The sequence below is a fragment of the Anser brachyrhynchus genome (assembly GCF_964034855.1).
Source record: "Anser brachyrhynchus genome assembly, chromosome: 3".
NCBI classification, from domain to species: domain Eukaryota; kingdom Metazoa; phylum Chordata; class Aves; order Anseriformes; family Anatidae; genus Anser; species Anser brachyrhynchus.
Genome location: NC_137696.1, coordinates 75728699 through 75748437, shown reverse-complemented (window position 1 = coordinate 75748437; position 19739 = coordinate 75728699). Strand labels below are relative to the sequence as shown.

At 41.8% G+C, this 19739-nt stretch overlaps 1 long non-coding RNA gene across 1 annotated transcript in view; it reads left to right on the top strand.

Moving 5' to 3' along the window:
• LOC308192871 overlaps positions 1–19739 on the top strand; it is a 79509-nt gene that overhangs the window by 20263 nt on the left and 39507 nt on the right. Inside the window, exons 2-3 of the long non-coding RNA XR_013949174.1 lie at positions 9753–9829; positions 10366–10517. This is a non-coding gene — a long non-coding RNA (uncharacterized lncRNA). The remainder of the gene's footprint in view (positions 1–9752; positions 9830–10365; positions 10518–19739) is intronic.

Sequence of the window (19739 nt, the reverse complement as noted above, 5' to 3'; positions counted from 1 at the left end):
AGAGAGCAATGAGGTCTCCCCTGAGCCTTCTCTTCTCCAGGCTAAACAACCCCAGCTCCCTCAGCCGCCCCTCGTAAGACTTGTTCTCCAGACCCCTCACCAGCTTCGTTGCCCTTCTCTGGACTCGCTCAAGCACCTCCATGTCCTTCTTGTAGCGAGGGGCCCAAAACTGGACACAGTACTCGAGGTGCGGCCTCACCAGAGCAGAGTACAGGGGGAATTCATGGAAGTATTTCAAATCTTAGCTCATACATTTCTGAGCTTGATTTCCTAGCATGCATCATGATAGTTACATTTTAACCAGAGATATGTTTGGTGGATTTTTTTTTTTTTTGGTTATGGATTTATGGATGTATATGGTTACGTGGTTATGGGTATCTGCCTGTGAAATATATAATTTGTCAATTGTGGGTGCAATTTGTACCCCATTTTAGATTTTTTTTTTTTTTAATTGATTTTGGAGTGGTATCATTGGTAGTGAATTAGGTAGATGCAGAATTCTCTGAAATTATTGCTAGAATTCTTTGAAATAGTTGCTAAAACAAAATAAGCAGTGTTTATCACATGAAACTTGTAAAAATCCTATAATGCTATTTGTAACTTTATATTCCATTCAGGCATGAGCACAAAGATTAGCTGGAATATGTCAGACCAAATGTAATCAAAGTAAAATACACAGACAGAAAAAGGGTGGCAAAAAGGGCTTGGTATTTTTGATCCAGACTTAAACTTTGTTATCTGCACATCAATATTTTGTGCAGCTGTGGGCTGTAAAGGACATGCAGTCGCTTATTTTATTAATAATGGTCACAACAAAATGTCTGAAATATAAGCAGGCTAGTCATTTTGCAGTATCTCTGCGAACAGTGAATGCATAAGCTAAACCCAGATGTTTTCATTTCATATAAGGTGATACTTAGTGGGCACAGGCTGACTAACCACTGTCCATCCCCAACCACAGTGCAGCTGTATCCAGATGTCATCATAAAAAATGTTCCTGCCATTCAGCATGCAGAAATCTCAAAAGCAAACTCAGCTTCTTAAAGAGCTTGCTTAAGTGAAAATAGTACTGTAGACTTGGAAGGATATGGTTTCTCCTGGATTAGAGTGTTTCAGTGGAGAGTTGAAGCCAATTAGAGAGGTACATTGTCTAGTTCCTGTCTAGTTCTGCCTTATAGCAAATTCATTGCAACTGGATTTTTCTCCTATTTCAGAGGGGCTACGCTTGAATTCTCCATGGAAATGTTATTATTATTATTATTTTTAAATCAATTTCTGTGTCCTACTAACTCTAGGGTGTACTACAGACTGGAGTGTCTCTTTACAGCTGAAAATAGAGTTGAAACAATATGGTCTTTTCTGAGGAACGATAGAAACCTCATTTTCATCAACACTTTGGTTTACAGTTCCTTATTATTTGCTTTCACAATGAAAATAAATATGAGGAGACATATGGAGAAGAGTGAAGAGTGAATGTGTACACTCTGCATTTTTTGTTCCTTTCTGTTTTCCCCACAGAATATACGGCAATGCAGCTCTGAGTTTTCAGTGGTGGGACAATGAACTGTGAGGCAAACTGGTGCTTGCAGCTAAGTTTCCTCAAACCATCTTCTCAATGAGTGTCAGTTTAAACCATGGGGTTGGTGAGATCTGTGGTTCAGAGAGGGTTCTACTTGTTGCCAATGTGCGGTATTTCCTGAGCCCCATCAGGGCAATTTCTATAAAGCTTGAGAGGGTAGTTCCATGAACTTCCCCCTTCTATTTGTAAGAAAAGTACAAATTTGAAAGGCTACTGAGCAGGGAAAATTGCATTATTATTTCAATGTGACAAGGATAGGAGAGAGATGAAGTGAAATGTGGGGCAAGGCTCACCATTTGTCTGTGCTTGCCTCCAGTAGTACCGGAGTTAGACAAAAGCAATCTTTGAAAAAACAGAACAGTTTGCTGGGTTCTTGACAGTGAAATGTATAGTGCAAAAAAATGTCAGGTTAACCTATCATCTGCTGAAATGTAACAAGCTATGTCTTTCATTGGTGGTGTTGAACATTGTTCAAACACATGGAAGAAGCACAACCTCTGTCATAAAGAGTTCAGGTGTTTCAGGACAGAGGAGCAAAATACACAAGTAAATAGAAAGGTCTGCGCACTCATGAGGCATCTTCCAGTTATGACTGTGAGGAAACTAACTGTACTTGCAGGTACTAACATGGTGACTATCACTCCATTGCCTGCCACAGCAAATTTAAACAGAGGTAGGGAGGGCTGTGTCTTCACAATCCCAGATGTCTTCTCCTTTATTAAAAATATATGGAGTAGTACTAGGTCTGAGACTCCACACAACAAAACAGTTAATTTCTTATAATATTCAAGATGGTATTAGAAAATTTACTTCCTTTTGCCAATGATACACTCATTCCAAAAATCTTTTTCCACCACACACACACACACACACACAAAAAAAAGACTGTGAGGGAGGGGTGAAAACCACGTATTTTTCCTTCACTTTTTCTCTATTTTTAAACTATTATTTTTCCTCTCTCTCTAGAGTTTTGAATGATGAGACATATCCTGCTGGCATGCAACTCTTTTTAAATGGGCATTTTCACTTCAAAATTTATTTTTGACTAATGAAAAAATCTGTTAAAATGAGAAATTGTTTTCTGTTTTGAGTGGAAGGGCTGAAAAAGATTCAGTAGGAAAAGAAAAAATAATTATTGTAGCTAAAGGAAAACATTGCACACAGAACTGTGTCAGAAAACACCTTCCAATAAGAAATGTATGGAGACAAAATAGAGATTTGAAGTGAGTAGTATAATGGAAAGGAAGAGGTAGATGATTGATAGAAAAATGAGTAGGAAGAGAAATAGCTTTCTTCGTCAGGTATGGAAAGAAACCAGTAGTGGTGAACTTAATATTACTAGTGGACTGGAAAGAGAGAAGATATTTTCTGAGCTTGTGTTTGATGTGGAACGGAGGACCTAAAGAAAACATCCAAGTACAAAGGCAAGGGAAATTACAGCTTAGGTTTGGATCTCGGACAGAGAAGACAGAGTTTCCATATCCCAAATGCGCGTGACTGTGTAAAGTGCTTGCCATTTCAGATAAAACTTGCACTGGCATGACTTGGTAGAGGAAAAAAGGGACTGTAGTGGAAATATGCATTGGTTAACCACAAATCCAGCACGCTGTGCCACCCCTTGGCTTCAAATTTAGTTCATTATTGGTCTTTCAGACCTTTTTTCTGCTGAGTCACAGGTCCTGTCTTTTTAATGCACTTGTATGAGTGAGCAAATGAACGTTGGAAACACATGCCAGGGCAGAAGTGCAATCTGGGTGGGGCTCGCTTTCCTGACACATTTCAGGGTAGTACTATCTTGTCAGAGGAGATGTGAAGATGTGATAGCAAATCCTCTTTTCTGTGACAGGACCTAAAGAACTGCACATAGCAAAGCCAAGTTCAGTAAGAAGTAGTTAATCTGCTACGTGCACAGCTTTTTACATGGATCATCACTGCACCGAGGCAGATGGCTTCCAAATGCCTCTTTTCTGATGATATCTGGTTTTCAGATATGTTATCTGTTAGGAGATTCTCCAAAGGACATCATCAGCAAATTACCCCGTGTCATTGCATGATGAGTGCAGAATCCAGCTGCATTTCAGTTTCCATGTGCTACTCTGAGTTGTCGCAGTCTGTCCTGTCCTGAGGCAGGCCTCTTCTTGCTCAGTGTATCACTGCATATGCCTGACCTTCCCATCTCATAGATTAAGTCTGCCTAATGCATCACGCTCTGGCAATGGAAAATAAGCATCTCAGATCAGGTCTGAGTTCTTTTACAAAGAAGTGGTCATAAGGATGGTTATTTGGTGACCATAGATATGTTTTCCCTCCTGGGTTTTGAAAACTAAGAGTATCTCTTATAGAAATGGATGTGGAACCAAGATTCGTTGTTGCTAGCATAATGCATGTCGGATATTTAGATATCCAAAGGCAAGTAATCTTATGGATAAACCGTGCTGGCTGTCTACATGCCAGTCCCCCTGGACCTGCCCTGTTGTGATCTCATTAAAGTATCATTTAGCTTTCATTAAGGCAGAAAGCAAATACAGAAAGGGCTGTCAATCTAAGTCTATTTTACAATTCCAGGGCCAAATCCTTTTCACCTTATTGAAGCAAGTCTTCCCACTGAAACCAGTGAAGTAATTCTGTAAGATTTGCTCTTGATCAAAGTAAAGTGACCTGATAGTGTTACTAATTAAGCTTCTTTCTACTGAACCACAGCAAAGTTCACGAGATATGAATCTGTCTTCTTGCTAAGTGGTAAATATGCCCTGCTCATTGGAGAACGATTTAAGTCTCACATGGGCAGGCCCAAAATGATAGCTGAACCTATTGATTTAGTTTGCTTTAAAAGGAATAGAGGATAATTTCTGAAATCAGACTTGATGATCCCTTGCTTTCCTATCTGCCCCCACTGGAATACATTGTGGTACACAGCCTGCTATCTGAGCCTAGCTAGCTGCCAGAGCTGAGGTATCAGGTGGAGATCACAAGTGAATTGGAAGCTATTTTACACTGAAGTTCAATATTACAGAAAAAAACAAATCTATTAACTAGGCTTCTAGTAAAGAATGAGGGCTGACAGTTACAAGCATTGCAAAGAGAATCAAGTAAAGGAATAGCAAGTAAAGCAAATGCATGAGGTATAAGCATTAGGTGATCTAGAAGTGTTATTTCCTTTTGTTTGCTTGATCTGACAATTAAAATCATTAATTTTATCACAGAACAGTTTTAAAATAGGAAGATTCTAGTGATGACACATCATTGTGAAACACTCAGGTCATTCATAGTAACAAGTCTGGCACTAGACTGCAAGGAGTCTAATTTGTAGGGCATTTAGATGAAATGAAATGTAACACCTTGTGTTATTTTAGTTTCTTCTGTTCAGAGTGATTATTACAAATGATCTCGTGTGTGGTATGGTAACCAAGTCCTGATCAGGGCTGGCACCCTTCATGCTGGGTGCTGTACAGGAACAGACTAAATGAGTTTCCCATTTTAAGCTAAGGACTCATCCTGCAAATGCATCTGTCCCAATGTCTTCAGGGTTCAGATAGGACTCTAAAGACACTGCTGGCACACAACCCATCTCTAAGCAAAAAGCTGAAAAATAAGTGTAGTAAATGACTTAAATAAGAAACAGATGAAAAGGGAGCCAATGATAAGAGCATATATTGATGCATGAGAAATGAGAGAAATGTCATGGGTGAAATTCTAACTCTGTTGAAGTTAATGAAAGCATTGACACTGACTTAATTAGGACAGAATTTCACCAATTTCCACTTTACTTACCAGAGAATCTTGTTATTCTTGAATAGCATTTTCTTAAAAGCATCAGTATAAAAGTGGATATCGATGGGGCCAGAGTACAGATCTTTTTTTGAAGAATGTGCTTTTATCTACTGAGGGCAACACAGAAGAAAAAGTAAGATAATTATTATGTGAGTGGACAAAGAGGCAATAGAACTCAGAAGACTTCTCAAAGTGTATTTATTTGCCTAGAACTTAGTGATTAATTTGGAAAAGTGCTTGAAAAGACTGATTTTGAAAAATTTCAAAGAAAACATTTCCATTTTGAAGTAATAATCCTGTTTTGAAGATTTCCTCCCATTTATTGTTTTTGAATGTGAAATAATATGAGAACAAAATGGTATATTTAGCTCTATGGGCAACAAAACATCTAATTTGCCTTGGAATGATTTTTCTTTCCATTTTATTAGGTGGCCTATTGTAATGAAACAAATTCTCTTTTGTACAACCATGAGCATCAGTGAAGGATTGGGGGAAGGGTGACACAATAGAATATTGTGCAGTATAAAAGTATATGAGCAGGCATAAAAAAACATGAGAGTGGGAGGTACTATTCTAATTTTAAAACCTAGTGACGACAGCCTGATTCACAATGCAGTAATTTGATTGCTTTTTCAAAAGTGTAGCAAGTGAGAGTGGAGCTGAGAATTACAGAAAATTTGGTTGCAATGCAACAACATATTTATAATACGTGTTTGGATATATGTGTGTACATATATATGTGTATACATCCAATTTTCAAATACATATGCTTAGATTCATTGTTATTGTAATCACATATTCATAGGCTTGAGGCAGGCAGGCAGTTTAGACCAGCTATAAAACCTACCCTAAATCGTGAATAATTGTCTTGGGACTTAGGGTATAGGGCATTACAGGAGCTGGTCACATCAAAATGTCCTTTCTGGAGGGAGGACACCTGGATGTTTAGAGCAGATAAGAGAATATAGACCTTGGCTCTGCCCTAGTTTTTTCACTCACCTTCCAAACCAGGTGGGTAGGATGGATTTGCCTATCTTCTGAGCAGCGTTTTAAGAATGAAACATTTAAAGGGTTTGGACTGTACTGCGACAATACATTCTGACCAGTGGATGTTTAATAGGGTGAAATGTTATGACTACAGTAAGAGAGGGGCACTTATAGATTATTTGCCTACTTCACATCCCCTTTACTGCAATCCTGTCAGTTACTTGAAAGGCTCTGCATGGTCATAACAACCAGCTCACATGGTTCATGTTGGTTAATTCTGCTCTCTCCACTGGTAGTGCCTGTGATGCAAATTGCTCTGGCACAGCAATAGAAATTTGGACATGTAAAGAACCTCTTTCTTGCACTGCTTTGGCCAGCACTGTTTCTTCAGTAAGGTTAATAATACCTTAGAGTAGGAGCTGCTGACCACCCACTCCTACTTCTATTTGTGTGTTGTTGTAGTTCAGCTTAGTAAATTAAATTTATTCAGGAGAGATGAATCTGTCTTTGAGTTGTACACCACGTGCTTTAATGCTGACAGATGATAATAGATGATAATAAAAGCTGCAGGAATATTTTTTTCATGTGTGATGCAAACGGGAAATGAACCTTGCCTCTCTTAGCCTTCCCTCCACTGTTCTGCAAAACAGGAATTACCGGTGGGTGGACAGAGTAGAAAGTCATCACTAGTTTGCACAAAGTGGAATTTAGAGATCTTGTGGAAAAAATTTCAGCTATTTTTGCTTCTTCTCCTTCTCTGAACCCTGGAAGGACCAATCTCTCAGCAATATTTCAGTGTGACTTCTTGCAGAAGTCCTTCAAAATGGGAGTTCTTTGACTGGCACTGTTGCTTCCAGGTCTGAAAAGCCAGCGTCTGCCTGGGAAGTTTGGCTGTGTCCCATGGAGCCAGATGCTTGAAGTCCGTTCTGAGATGTACAAACAATTTGTGCAAATTTGTGCTGCTGCTGTTCTCGTTACACCCCTCTGCCCAGACTGCTTACAAGCACAGAATGCTGGTTTCTAGGGCTGTCGGTTGAGCTGCTTTCACTACAACTAAATTGATTTGAAAGAATAAAGAGAAAAATACCACTAATTTTTCAAAAGAGATTATTTGCAGTGTGAAAACCGATCCTTTCAAATTCAGACATTAATCTGAACCTGTAACCTTTATAACCTTTAGCAAGAGCACTATATACTTGCTCCTTATTGCCTAAATGAATCCACTTCTCTCTCTCTCTCTTCTTTTTTTTTTTTTTTTTCCTCATTACAAAACCAGATGAAGTTCAGATGTTTACTTGGAGCCAGTCATTTCAGATTTAACCATGAAAAGCAGAAATATAATCTCCTAGTATAGAAATGCTCTTTTTCATTTCCTTTAGTATTTGCAAAAACACTCTATAGCAAGCTGATTTTAAAGTCTGGGTATTAGTTTCATAGGATTCCCCCCACTCCCCTTAAAGACTGTTTGATTGCTCAAACATATACGAAGCTCAGAGAATATCTGATGAAAATCGAAGATGCTGTGAATGGATCCTGTGTAATGTGTGAGTTTCACAATAATGCCAGTGTAATTGAAGAGTAAGTCAGTAATTCATCGTGTAACTTCCTCACTCCAGGGTGAGAGCTGTACACACATACCTTCTCAAGGCCCTACCTTACAAGGCGTGGAACATGGTAAGCCTATCTCATAAAGCACAATAGGCGTCATGAGAAGGTACTCTGGAAAATCTCATTAACAATCTATCTTCACAGACATTACAATTTGCCCCTACATGTAGATTTAAGCTTGTATGTGCAAATGCTTTGGCAGTGACACTAGACAGAAAAGAAACATCAGCTACTCCATCAGCTACTTACTGCACAGTACACACTTTTCTGATGGTGCAACAACCACCCTCCAGGGCAGACAGAAAATTCAGATGTCCCCTCAGACACTGCAAGTTACTTGCACATCTGATCTGTGTGTTAGGGCAGGTGTAGAGGTCAGCACTCCCTGGGGCAAATAAATTGCTGAGAATAAGATAGATATTTTCCTTCCCAAATAAAAAATAAGAACAAAAATAAGAACAAAAATAAGAATAAGAATAAAATAAAATAAAAGTAAATAAAAATAAAAACGTGTAGACTGCATAAATACTATTACACATTTTTAGAAGTAGATGTTGAACCAGATAAAGAGGAGAGAAACACGGAGACTTCCCATGTGTCAGTTAATCCGTCAGGTTTGATAGATAGCACACAGACATGTATCAATGTACATCAGTGATAAGGCTATGTGGGCATATTATCAGGTTTTCTTACGTGCAACCACTTAAATCAGAAAAATCTCAGATTCCTCTCTGAGGCCCCCTTGTATCCTGGTCTCTGCTCTGTGCTCCTTCCCCTCCTTCGCCCTGAGGACCAGCGGAAGGCCCCTTCCTCCAGATTTGTCGCTCCTGGCAAACACTGTGGGAAAAGGCCAAAGCAATGCTTTCCTCCAGAAAGGCCATTAACCCCTTCATGCCCTTGCCAAGTGTTTCCTTTTAGTATCACTCCACACTGGAAAATATAAAATATTATATAAACACTGAGGGTGTTTATTTGCTGGATGAAGCAATAATGTTCTGCAGTCAAGGACCTGCAAGTGTGAAAAAGTAAATGTTAAGACAGGACATATTATTAACCCTTTCTCTGTAGAAGCTGCTGGATTTAAGTATGACAAATCGCTGTTATTTTCCCTGCTTCTTGCAAAACTTTCTTAATGGATTAAACACTAGGTGGGAAATCCTGTAGAGCAGAAAAAAAAAAAAACAACAAAAAACATTCATTTGTGGAGCAGTCTGAAGAGTGAAAAGAAAGTATAAACATATCTGGTACCAGATTTCCTCAGGGAAAATTAGATTCAGGAGAGTAAGTTAGAAATAAAAATAAAAACAGATTTACTAAACATGTCAAAACTGTTTTATCTCTTCAGTGGCTAAACAACAAAAACAATTTTGCATTAATAGAGATAGATATGAGCTGAAAGCCTGTGAATGAGACTTTGAGCCTTCTCTCCAAAACCTGATGGCTTTGCTAGTCATGATATCAGAGTGAGATCATTCCAAATTGTTATATGCATAAATCAAAACAAAAAAAACCATAAATCATGTTTAACAGTGCATATAATCTAACCCAGATTAATGACTACCAAGAGGGAAAAAGGTAAGTGGAGCAATAGTGCTTATTTTGTAAGATTATATTTCGTATTGCTGTATAGGATATGGGAAGTGTCCAGTTAGGTCAGTGAGTTTTTCAGTGATCTTTGGTGAACTGTAAACAAAACCTCAATCAGTATGCTAAATAAGGCAGACAAATTTTGCATATGGTAATTTAGCAATGTTTTACAGAAAAGGACTTTTGAGCAATGTCTGTCCTCTTATTCCCTACTTTGCAGTGCTTTACAAAACTCCAGAAATGGGAAGAATTTGGAGATGTTGCCTTCTTCATCCACTTATCCCAGGACAGGATCAGGTGTGCTTTTCTTCTTCCTAGCAGACATCTGATTAAACCTGATTTTTCCTTATGGCCTTTATTCATGGAGTCCCTCAGCCCCTCCAAGCACCTTCTCCTTTGCACCCTCCAGCTTTTCTTAGTCTTGAGGGGCTTCTCCGTTTCATAAGGCAAGGTGGTTTCCTCTTGTCTTACCTCCCACACAAATGGACCTGAATACCTCTTGCTCCAACATACATTTGTAAACTTTTTTCCCGTCTGCCTTCTGGATTATATGTTGTAGTATAACCAACACCAATTTTCTTAGTCTTTCCTCCCAGCTTATTTACTCAATTAAATTCTAATCATTCTTATTGAACTGTTCTCAGTCTTGCCCAACTGGTTCATATTTTTTCCTCGTTTTCCTCCATCACTGACATCACTGACCAATGTTGTGTGGAATACTGCTGATATGTCTTGACCAGGATGGGGTAGAAAGGACAGATGTCCTTTTTTTCAGTAGCAGGCCATTTTCAGTTTCTGATTAACAATGGCACAAATCCTTTTCCTCACAACAGCACATGTTCTGATACTACTTCTAAGCACAGAAAGAAGATTTCGTCTCCCATCACAGTGAAGGTACATCACCAGTCTGTAGAGAATTTTGGAAGAGGATGATCAAAAGCAGCTTCTGTATGGAAATCATCCAATACAATTAGGAAGCTTCAGGGTAAGTGGACTTATACTAGAGGTCTGTCATATCACAATATCATAGATCAGGGGAAAAGAGAAAGACTTATTTTTTCTCCTTTTCACAGAAGATCTAGGGGAAGTCAAATTATATAACAAGGGTCAGATTCTAAACAACTGGACAAGGTTCATCCCATAATGCAAGTTTAAGATGTTTTTATTTCTTGCCACAGGATGTTTTGGATGCCAGAAAAATATGCTGGTTCAAAAAAGCAACTAAACAATTTATAAGGAAAGAGTGTAAAGCAATCAACCTGTGCTCAGACAGACCCCGAGCCAAAAGCTGTTTGAATCTAGAAGAGTATTCTGAGAAAGCACTGCTCTGTTTTTTCCTTCTTCTTCTCTTCTTCACTGGGGATCCACCTTTAGTCACCTTTATAGATGAGATTGAACCACTGGTCCATTGAACTGCTGGTATCATCATGTCAATGGCTGGCTGTATTTTTGTATCTTCAGTGCATAAAAGTACTGTCAGAATGCATCTTCCCAGCTGTATTTACCTAGTTTGCTTAGGAAAATGTGCAAAATAGTCAAAATATGAACTAATATCAGGGATGTGACATCTATTGTTTACCCTTCTTTGCCAGACCTGTTGCCACGTCAGAAAAATAAATGAGATTGGCTTGACAGAATTTGCTCCTGATGATTCCATATGGGTTATTATTCAACACTTTGTTTCCACTTACATGCTTTCAATCATGTATTAATTTAGTTGTTCCAGTATTTTTCCAGAAAGTGGAACTAAGTTGATATGTCTGTATTTCCTTGATCTCTCTCTCTCTCTCTTTTTTTTTTTCTTTTCTTCCTTCCTTGAAGATAGAAGCCATGTCTGCCCTCTACTTGGTTTCAGACATCTCACTTTTTTTCCGTGATTTGTCAAAGGTAACTGTTAATGGCTTGTTGAGTTAATCAACCAGCTCTTTAAAATTCTCAATGATGACATTATGTCAAGATTTGTCAATTTTAAAATGTCTGACTTCTTGAAATACTTTTTAACCTATTCTTTCCCTACTGAAGGTGGATGTGTTGCTTGTCTATCACTAGGGCTAATTATACTCTCTGATTGCAGCTGATTTTTATATTTTCTTAGAGATATGTCTCAGTGACTTTTCATCTCACCTGCATAGTGTTCAATCTTTTCTTTGCTCTTCCTCTTATCTGTGAACATATTTATGAACTTGAACATAAATAAAACATTTCACATGTCCCTACCTGTTACTCTTGTCTCGACACGTTTTAATTTTAAGCTTGTCTTTAATAATCTGACCCTATTTCCACCGCCTTCATACTTTGTTGTATAATATATACAGAGGATTCCTCACTTAACCAAATTAATTCTTTGCAATGCTTTATGTCTTTGTCCCACAGTGACATAATTTATGCTGGTGATTTTTTTTTTCTTCCAGAAGTTGTCTGCTTTTTAACCCCTTTCGTTATTAAACTGATCTCTCATGAATTATCTCTTGACTTTCTTCATTGACTTTGTAGTTTATCTGTGACCATTCCCCTGTGCCACAAGTGCTTCTACTTGTGATCGGTTGCTGCAGTGACTGGTCTTTCCTATTAGTGGGATCCATGTTGGAACAAAGGCAGAAAAAAAATAAGTAACCTGAAGGACAATCTTGAGTTCAGAAAAGGATAAATGTTATTCAGCCAGGCCTAACTAACCAAGAGGGTCTGATCATGTGCCTGAAATTTAGAAGGGAATTTTGTTCTTTGCTGACAGTGCTGTGTTGGGCAAGTGCTGGGCTGACTTCTGGACCAGACTGGCCCAAGACTATCATGAAGGAAATAAGTTCAGGACTTACTCTTATTTTCTGTTTTCACTTACTATTTATTTTAATAAATCACAAAGGTGGCAAAGAGATCATTTATTTCTGCATCTCTGCCAACTTTTTATTCTTTCTGGGTTAAAAGCAGTAGAGTTGGGTAGCCTCTCAACTTCTCTGAGGAATATTCATGGAAGAAAAACTGCAAGCTGTACAAAACAGATTTTCTTTTCTTTTGATTTTCTCCTACTGTCTATTTTTACAGCTCCTTCTTTGCCCTTCTGTGTATCCCCTCACAGCTTTTCTGCTGGGGTTGTGCTTTTACACCCATAATATCTGCACAGTCTTAGTTATGTCTGCATGTGTCAGGGCAACATACTCAGAGAAATCTATGACAACAACTACAGGATCTTGGATACTCTCTGGTGAGTTTTTCTTAAATATTTTCCAGTCTATTGGAATTGTTTAAAGCTATGTTACTTTGCTTCAAAGCCACCTACTTCAGAGGATGCACCAGCCATTTCAGAACTCCCAGCATTCCTTAGCCAGATGTTTCACAGGAAAATATTTTCTCAGCTGGATGGGAAATCAGGGAAACTGCAGAAAGCAGTGGTGGGAATAATCAGCATCAATGAGACAATTGTATTCTGATTTCATGAGGGAGAACGGCACAAAAATCTGAAATATGAATCTCTATCTTGCTCCTGATTTACCTTAATAAATTCCAGTTCCAGCATAGCAAATGTAAATTGACAAACATGGACTAGACAGAGTGTAAAAATGTGGGACATATTCAGAAGTTATTACAGCCCATCCTGCTTCCAGTCATACATTTGTTCTACTTCAGTGTGATAAATGAGTGTTCATTGTATGCTTGCAATATTTATGAATGTCAAAAAAAATGTTGTTCCTGTTGCGAAGAATTTGTGGAATTGAATTACATCAGGCCTGAAATCATGACAAAGATGTGATATGAATTGATTTTGAAAAGGAATTTAAAAAAAAAAAAGGATAAATTATTTTGACATTTGGGGTTGTTCCTGATCTGTATCACTGTAAATACCAATCTTATTTGTTTACATATTCATATACTTGTTTTACATATAGTGTATGAATTCTTCTGGCTTCTGAATTCCCTGCCCAAAAAGGTCATCTGAATTAGTATCAGTTATCTGTGCATTTACAGAAAATTGTGAACTGAAGACTGGAATCCTCTAAAAACCAGATAAACGTTGAGCAAAATCTTCAACAGCAAAACAGCACAGATTTTCCTTACAACTTTCCCTCTGCTGTCTTTTTAGAGGACAAGTTGCCTGAAGCCCGTCCCCAGTGCAGCAGTCTCTGTGTAGGTCCAAGAGAGGCAAAGAAAGGTGGCTTTTGTAGCCAGGAATGCCTCTTAAAGCTGACTTTCTTGTCACCGCGTGCCATGTCTCCTGTGTCAGCGTGGCTTCTAATGAAATTATAAATAAAAGATATTGATGAGCTTGGAGAATTGTCCCAACTTTTCCTGTTCAAAATATGCTGCTGTAAATCTGACTTCATCTCAGTAAGAGCTCAGGGATTAGCCTTGTCATGTGCTCAAGTTACATGTTTGGGGTAGAAGTCAACGTCTTCAGCTCCTCTCCCTCCCTCATATCAAAAAAGCAAAGCAAAATTAGTCTAAGACTGTATTTCAACTATGTTTTCAGAGTTTTACTTCTGATGTACACAAGACCCACCTAAGAAATGTAGGCTATCTATCACAGAAAGGAGTGGTGTTTCATGGGAAATCACTCCATCCTTTACTCTTGCAACAGCTTGCAACAGAAAAAGGATTGCCTGGTATATATGATCTATCGCTTTTGTCAGGGCTGCAGCAGTTATGAGTGTAGCTGCACTTATAGTTATGACCTTTTGTTAACTGGCTGATATTAAAATCTTGTAAGAGGAAATTGCCTGATTTTACAAGTACCTTTAGTTACTGACTGAAGGCGTACGCTGCCATTACAGAGCAGTTTTCTTCTAATGAAGATCTGAGAAAACATGTGCCCATGACTTCTGAATATTTTCAGATGGCTCTAGAAACTGGAAAAAAAAAAAAAGGTTTACCTATATTTTTTTTTCTGTTGTTCAGTACATTCTCTTCAAGATCTTCTAATAACACCTTGAAAAAAAGGCACCAAAAATAGAACCCTTTCCAAAGTTGAGTCCCCCCAGGCCCACCTTGCTTCACCTGAGATCACTTCCATGAGCAACGCCAGATGCTCTTAGTATTTTAATTATCTCTGACTGGCATGGTGTGTTATCTGGTACTGAGCCTTAAGCACTGTCTCTCTTTCCATTTGTACCTCCTGCTGCTAAAGGTGGCAATATTTATAAAGGTATTTCCGATCTGACATTTTTTATGAATCTGAATTCCAGCTGTGTTCTTGTCACTGTGGAGAGCCAAATGTGCTCCATTTATGTTCGTTGAGATCTTATGTCAGTTATGGATGTTTCCTGTTTCTGTAAATAATGTTACCAAAGTCTCCGGGAGCATTAAGGTTTTGGATGTGATTGACCCATTCAGTACTCCCAGTTTGGCTTCCTGGTCTTTTGGCCTCTCAGCACATACCTTTGTTCTTTTCAGTAAATGCTTTCCTCAGGGTTAGACTCAGAATGTCATTTTGCCGGCTCCTTCCTCTTTGTGTCTGTGCATATCCCTTTCATTGCTTCTCCCTTTGGCACCAGCCAATGCTGCTGTCAGTCTGGAAAGCCAGTGAGCGGTTCCTGTGCACGCTGTAAACTTTTCCGAAGCCCTGGCGGTCGCCCTCCTTCCTCCGCCCATCCCCGCGACATCGGCTCCCAAACGGGGCTCCCGGGAGCCTTCGCTGCTGGTTCGCAGGGAGCTGGCAGCTTGCTTCATTCAGCCTTGCTTCATTGTTTCCAGTTCTAAATTGCATTAGAAGAAGTCAAACTCCATTAACATTTTCCTAATATTACTTTCCTTCACACTTAATTGGTGTTGTTGCCAGGGGGATGTTATGTGATCCCCTTTGGGAAAGAAAGAGATCAGCGTTTTTCCAGTGGGGAGTGGAATGGGAGGGAAATGGGAGCAAATGCATGGCTGGGAGTGGGAGGGAGGGGATGGAAGAAGCTGGGCCAGGAGCTGGGCTCCCTGATAAAGAGGGGAAAATGCACCTTTTGGTCTTTCTCCTTCTGGTAGCAGGTCTTTGTGCACTGCTGGTGGGGATGGATATCTGTTCCATCCTGGAATAGTTCTGAAAGGAGGAAAAAGTGAAAAAGGATCTGTGTGCCTTTAGTCCAAGCACGTACAAGGGGCCGTCCCTCTTCCTGAGGGCCTGGGACGTGGCGGTGTGATCATGTGGACACAGCTGCTGTTCTAGCTGCCCCGCACAGCTGGGACTGGAAAGGAATTTAATAATATTCCCTCTATTTAAGAGGAAAAAGGCAGATTTCCAACAGATTCACAAAATTCAAAATATTTGTTGTGTCCATCTCTCATTTTTTTTTTCGCATTTAGGAACTGATAAACTTTGCCCCGATTTCCTCAGCTCTTCAGGGTCTCGAGCCAAACTCAGTTCAGCGTAAGCTGCAAGCCAAGAAAGGTGCCTGTGACTAAGCTTGGATCCAAGCCACGGTCACCCTTTTCCTATCCTGGTGCTTTAGCTAATTCCTTCCTGCAGGCTGTCTGTGCCTGAGGTTCCCAGGCATTTGTCAAAGCTTTATTGAAGTTCCTTTTTGCATATGTAGACAAGAACTGCATGTAAGCACTTTTTGCTGACAACTGAAGTTGTGAAATAGCTTTTCAATTGCATTGTCTGTATTGGCTCTTTCCTAGGCCTTTTACTACCTGTGATGCAGATCTTGGCAGCTGAGCGGTGACTGTATCAGTGTCTTCTGTGGGGTCTGTCTGTCTTCCTCCATAAACCCCTACCTGTCCCAGGCAGGGATCTGTGGGACAAGGGAAAGATTTATTTTTCGCAGGCCATAGAAGAGCAGCTGGGCTATTTCTGCCTTGTTTGACAGCTCTACCTCCCTTCTCCAATCCCATGCCCAGGGAGATTTCTCTGCAGAGAAGGAGAATGCTTTGAAACCCACCTTCCAGCTGACCTGCACAGAGAACTTTCCACGGGGCCTTTGACAAGCTTTGGTAGGAATGAATATTGCACATGGAGAAAGGACTAGGAAGTTGGGATATTGTGCTGTCTTGAAGCCTTCTTGCTGGGTCTGTCAAACACTGAATAGGGTATCAAAAGTGAGTTGGCTCTTGCAGGTTTCAAAATCAGAAACACTGAGCATTTCTAATCCTCCCCATCAAAAAGCCCATTTAAAAACAAAGTGATCAAGAAAACAAAAAATACTTCATCAAAGCAGATTGTTTGAACAACATATCACATTCTTATCCCTGAGCAGATGACACTGATGTGTTCGGTGAATAGATGTGCTCTAGCTCATGGTGGGGAGAAGTCAACAACAGATTCACAGATTCACAGATTTCTCTAGGTTGGAAGAGACCTCAAGATCATCGAGTCCAACCTCCGACCTAACACTAAGTACTCCACTAAACCATATCCCTAAGCTCTACATCTAAACGTCTTTTAAAGACCTCCAGGGATGGTGACTCCACCACCTCCCTGGGCAGCCCGTTCCAATGCTTAATAACCCTTTCAGTAAAGAAGTACTTCCTAACATCCAACCTAAAACTCCCCTGTCGCAACTTTAGCCCATTCCCCCTCGTCCTGTCACTAGGCACGTGGGAGAATAGACCAACCCCCACCTCTCTACAGCCTCCTTTCAGGTAACTGTAGAGAGCGATGAGGTCGCCCCTGAGCCTCCTCTTCTCCAGGCTGAACAAGCCCAGCTCCCTCAGCCGCTCCTCGTAAGACTTGTTCTCCAGACCCCTCACCAGCTTGGTCGCCCTTCTCTGGACTCGCTCGAGCACGTCCATGTCCTTCCTGTAGCGAGGGGCCCAAAACTGAACACAGTACTCGAGGTGCGGCCTCACCAGAGCCGAGTACAGGGGCACAATCACTTCCCTCGACCTGCTGGCCACACTGCTTCTTATACAGGCCAGGATGCTGTTGGCCTTCTTGGCCACCTGAGCACACTGCTGGCTCATATTCAGCCGACTATCCACCAATACTCCCAGGTCCTTCTCGGCCAGGCAGCTTTCCAGCCACTCATCTCCCAGCCTGTAGCTCTGCTTGGGGTTGTTGCAGCCCAGGTGCAGGACCCGGCACTTGGCCTTGTTGAACTTCATGCAGTTGACCTCAGCCCATCGCTCCAGCCTATCCAGATCCTCCTGCAGAGCCTTCCTGCCCTCGAGCAGATCGACACACGCACTTAGCTTGGTGTCGTCTGCAAACTTACTGAGGGTGCACTGGACGCCCTCATCCAGATCATCAATAAAGATATTAAAGAGGACCGGCCCCAGTACCGAGCCCTGGGGGACTCCACTAGTGACCGGCCTCCAACCAGATTTGACTCCATTCACCACAACTCTCTGGGCCCGGCCATCCAGCCAGTTTCTAACCCAGCGAAGCGTACGCCAGTCCAAGCCCCGAGCAGCCAGTTTCTCGAGGAGAATGTTGTGGGGAACTGTGTCAAAAGCCTTACTGAGGTCAAGGTAGACCACGTCCACAGCCTTTCCCTCATCCACCAAGCGCGTCACTTGGTCATAGAAGGAGATCAGGTTCGTCAAGCAGGACCTGCCTTTCATAAACCCATGCTGACTGGGCCTGATCGCCTGCTTGCCCTGCAAGTGCCGCGTGATGACCCTCAAGATAATCTGCTCCATGAGCTTCCCCGGCACTGAGGTCAAACTGACAGGCCTATAGTTCCCCGGGTCTGCCCCCCGGCCCTTCTTATAGATGGGCGTCACATTGGCTAGCCGCCAGTCAACCGGGACCTCCCCCGATAGCCAGGACTGCCGATAAATGATGGAAAGCGGCTCGGCCAGCTCCTCCGCCAGTTCTCTCAGTACCCTTGGGTGGATCCCATCCGGCCCCATCGACTTGCGCACATCCAAGCTCCGTAGCAGGTCGCCAACCATTTCCTCATGGATAGCGAAGGCCACATCCTGCTCCCCATCCCCTTCCACCAGCTCAGGGCACTGGGTGTCCGGAGAACAACCGGTATTGCCGCTAAAGACTGAGGCAAAGGCGGCATTAAGCACCTCAGCCTTTTCCTCATCCTTAGTAACTAGGTTTCCCCTCGCATCCAGTAAAGGATGGAGATTCTCCCAAGTCCTCCGTTTCGCGTTGATGTATTTGTAAAAGGATTTTTTGTTGTCTTTAACGGCAGTAGCCAGATTGAGCTCCAGATGAGCTTTGGCCTTTCTAATTTTCTCCCTGCACAGCCTCGCTACATCCTTGTAGTCCTCCTCAGTGGCCCGCCCTTTTTTCCAAAGATTATAAACCCTCTTTTTTCTGCTAAGCTCCAGCCGCAACTCTCTGTTGAGCCAGGCCGGTCTTCTTCCACGCCGGCTCGTCTTTGGGCACGTGGGGACGGACCGCTCCTGTGCCATCACGATTTCCTTCTTGAGGAGCGCCCAGCCTTCCTGGACTCCTCTGCCCTTCAGAACCGCCTCCCAAGGGACTCGGCCAACCAGCGTCCTGAGCAGCTCAAAGTCAGCCCTCCGGAAGTCCAAGACAGCAGTTTTACTGGTCCCCTTCCTGGCCTCGCCAAGAATAGAGAACTCTACCATTTCGTGGTCACTCTGCCCAAGACAGCTTCCGACCACCACATCTCCCACCAGCCCTTCTCTGTTTGTGAAGAGAAGGTCTAGCGGGGCACCACCCCTGGTAGGTTCACTGACCAGCTGCGTCAGGAAGCTATCTCCCACGCTCTCCAGAAACCTCCTAGACTGCTTTCTCTGTGCCGTGTTGTGTTTCCAGGATATGTCCGGGAAGTTGAAGTCCCCCACGAGGACAAGCGCCGACGATTTTGCAACTTCTGTCAGTTGCCGATAAAACTCCTCATCCGTCTCCTCATCCTGGTTCGGCGGTCTATAACAGACCCCCACCAGGATGCTAGCCTTGCCGGCCTTCCCGCGGATCCTAACCCACAGGGATTCAACCTTATCATTCCCAGCCTGGAGTTCCACAACATCAAAAGATTCTCTAATGTAGATAGCCACGCCACCACCCCTTCTGTGCTGCCTGTCCCTCCTGAAGAGCCGATAGCCAGGCATTGCAGCACTCCAGTCGTGGGAGCGGTCCCACCACGTCTCCGTGATGGCAACCAAGTCGTAGCCTGCCTGCTGCACAGTGGCTTCCAGCTCCTCCTGTTTGTTACCCATGCTGCGTGCATTAGTGTAGATGCACTTCAGCTGGGCCATCGCCTTCTTCCCCGGCCTAGCCATTGTTTCCCCCGGCACAGCTCCAACAAGCCTTGTTTGAGCCCCGTCCCCCTTCTTACCTAGTTTAAAGCTCTCTCTATGAGCCCCGCCA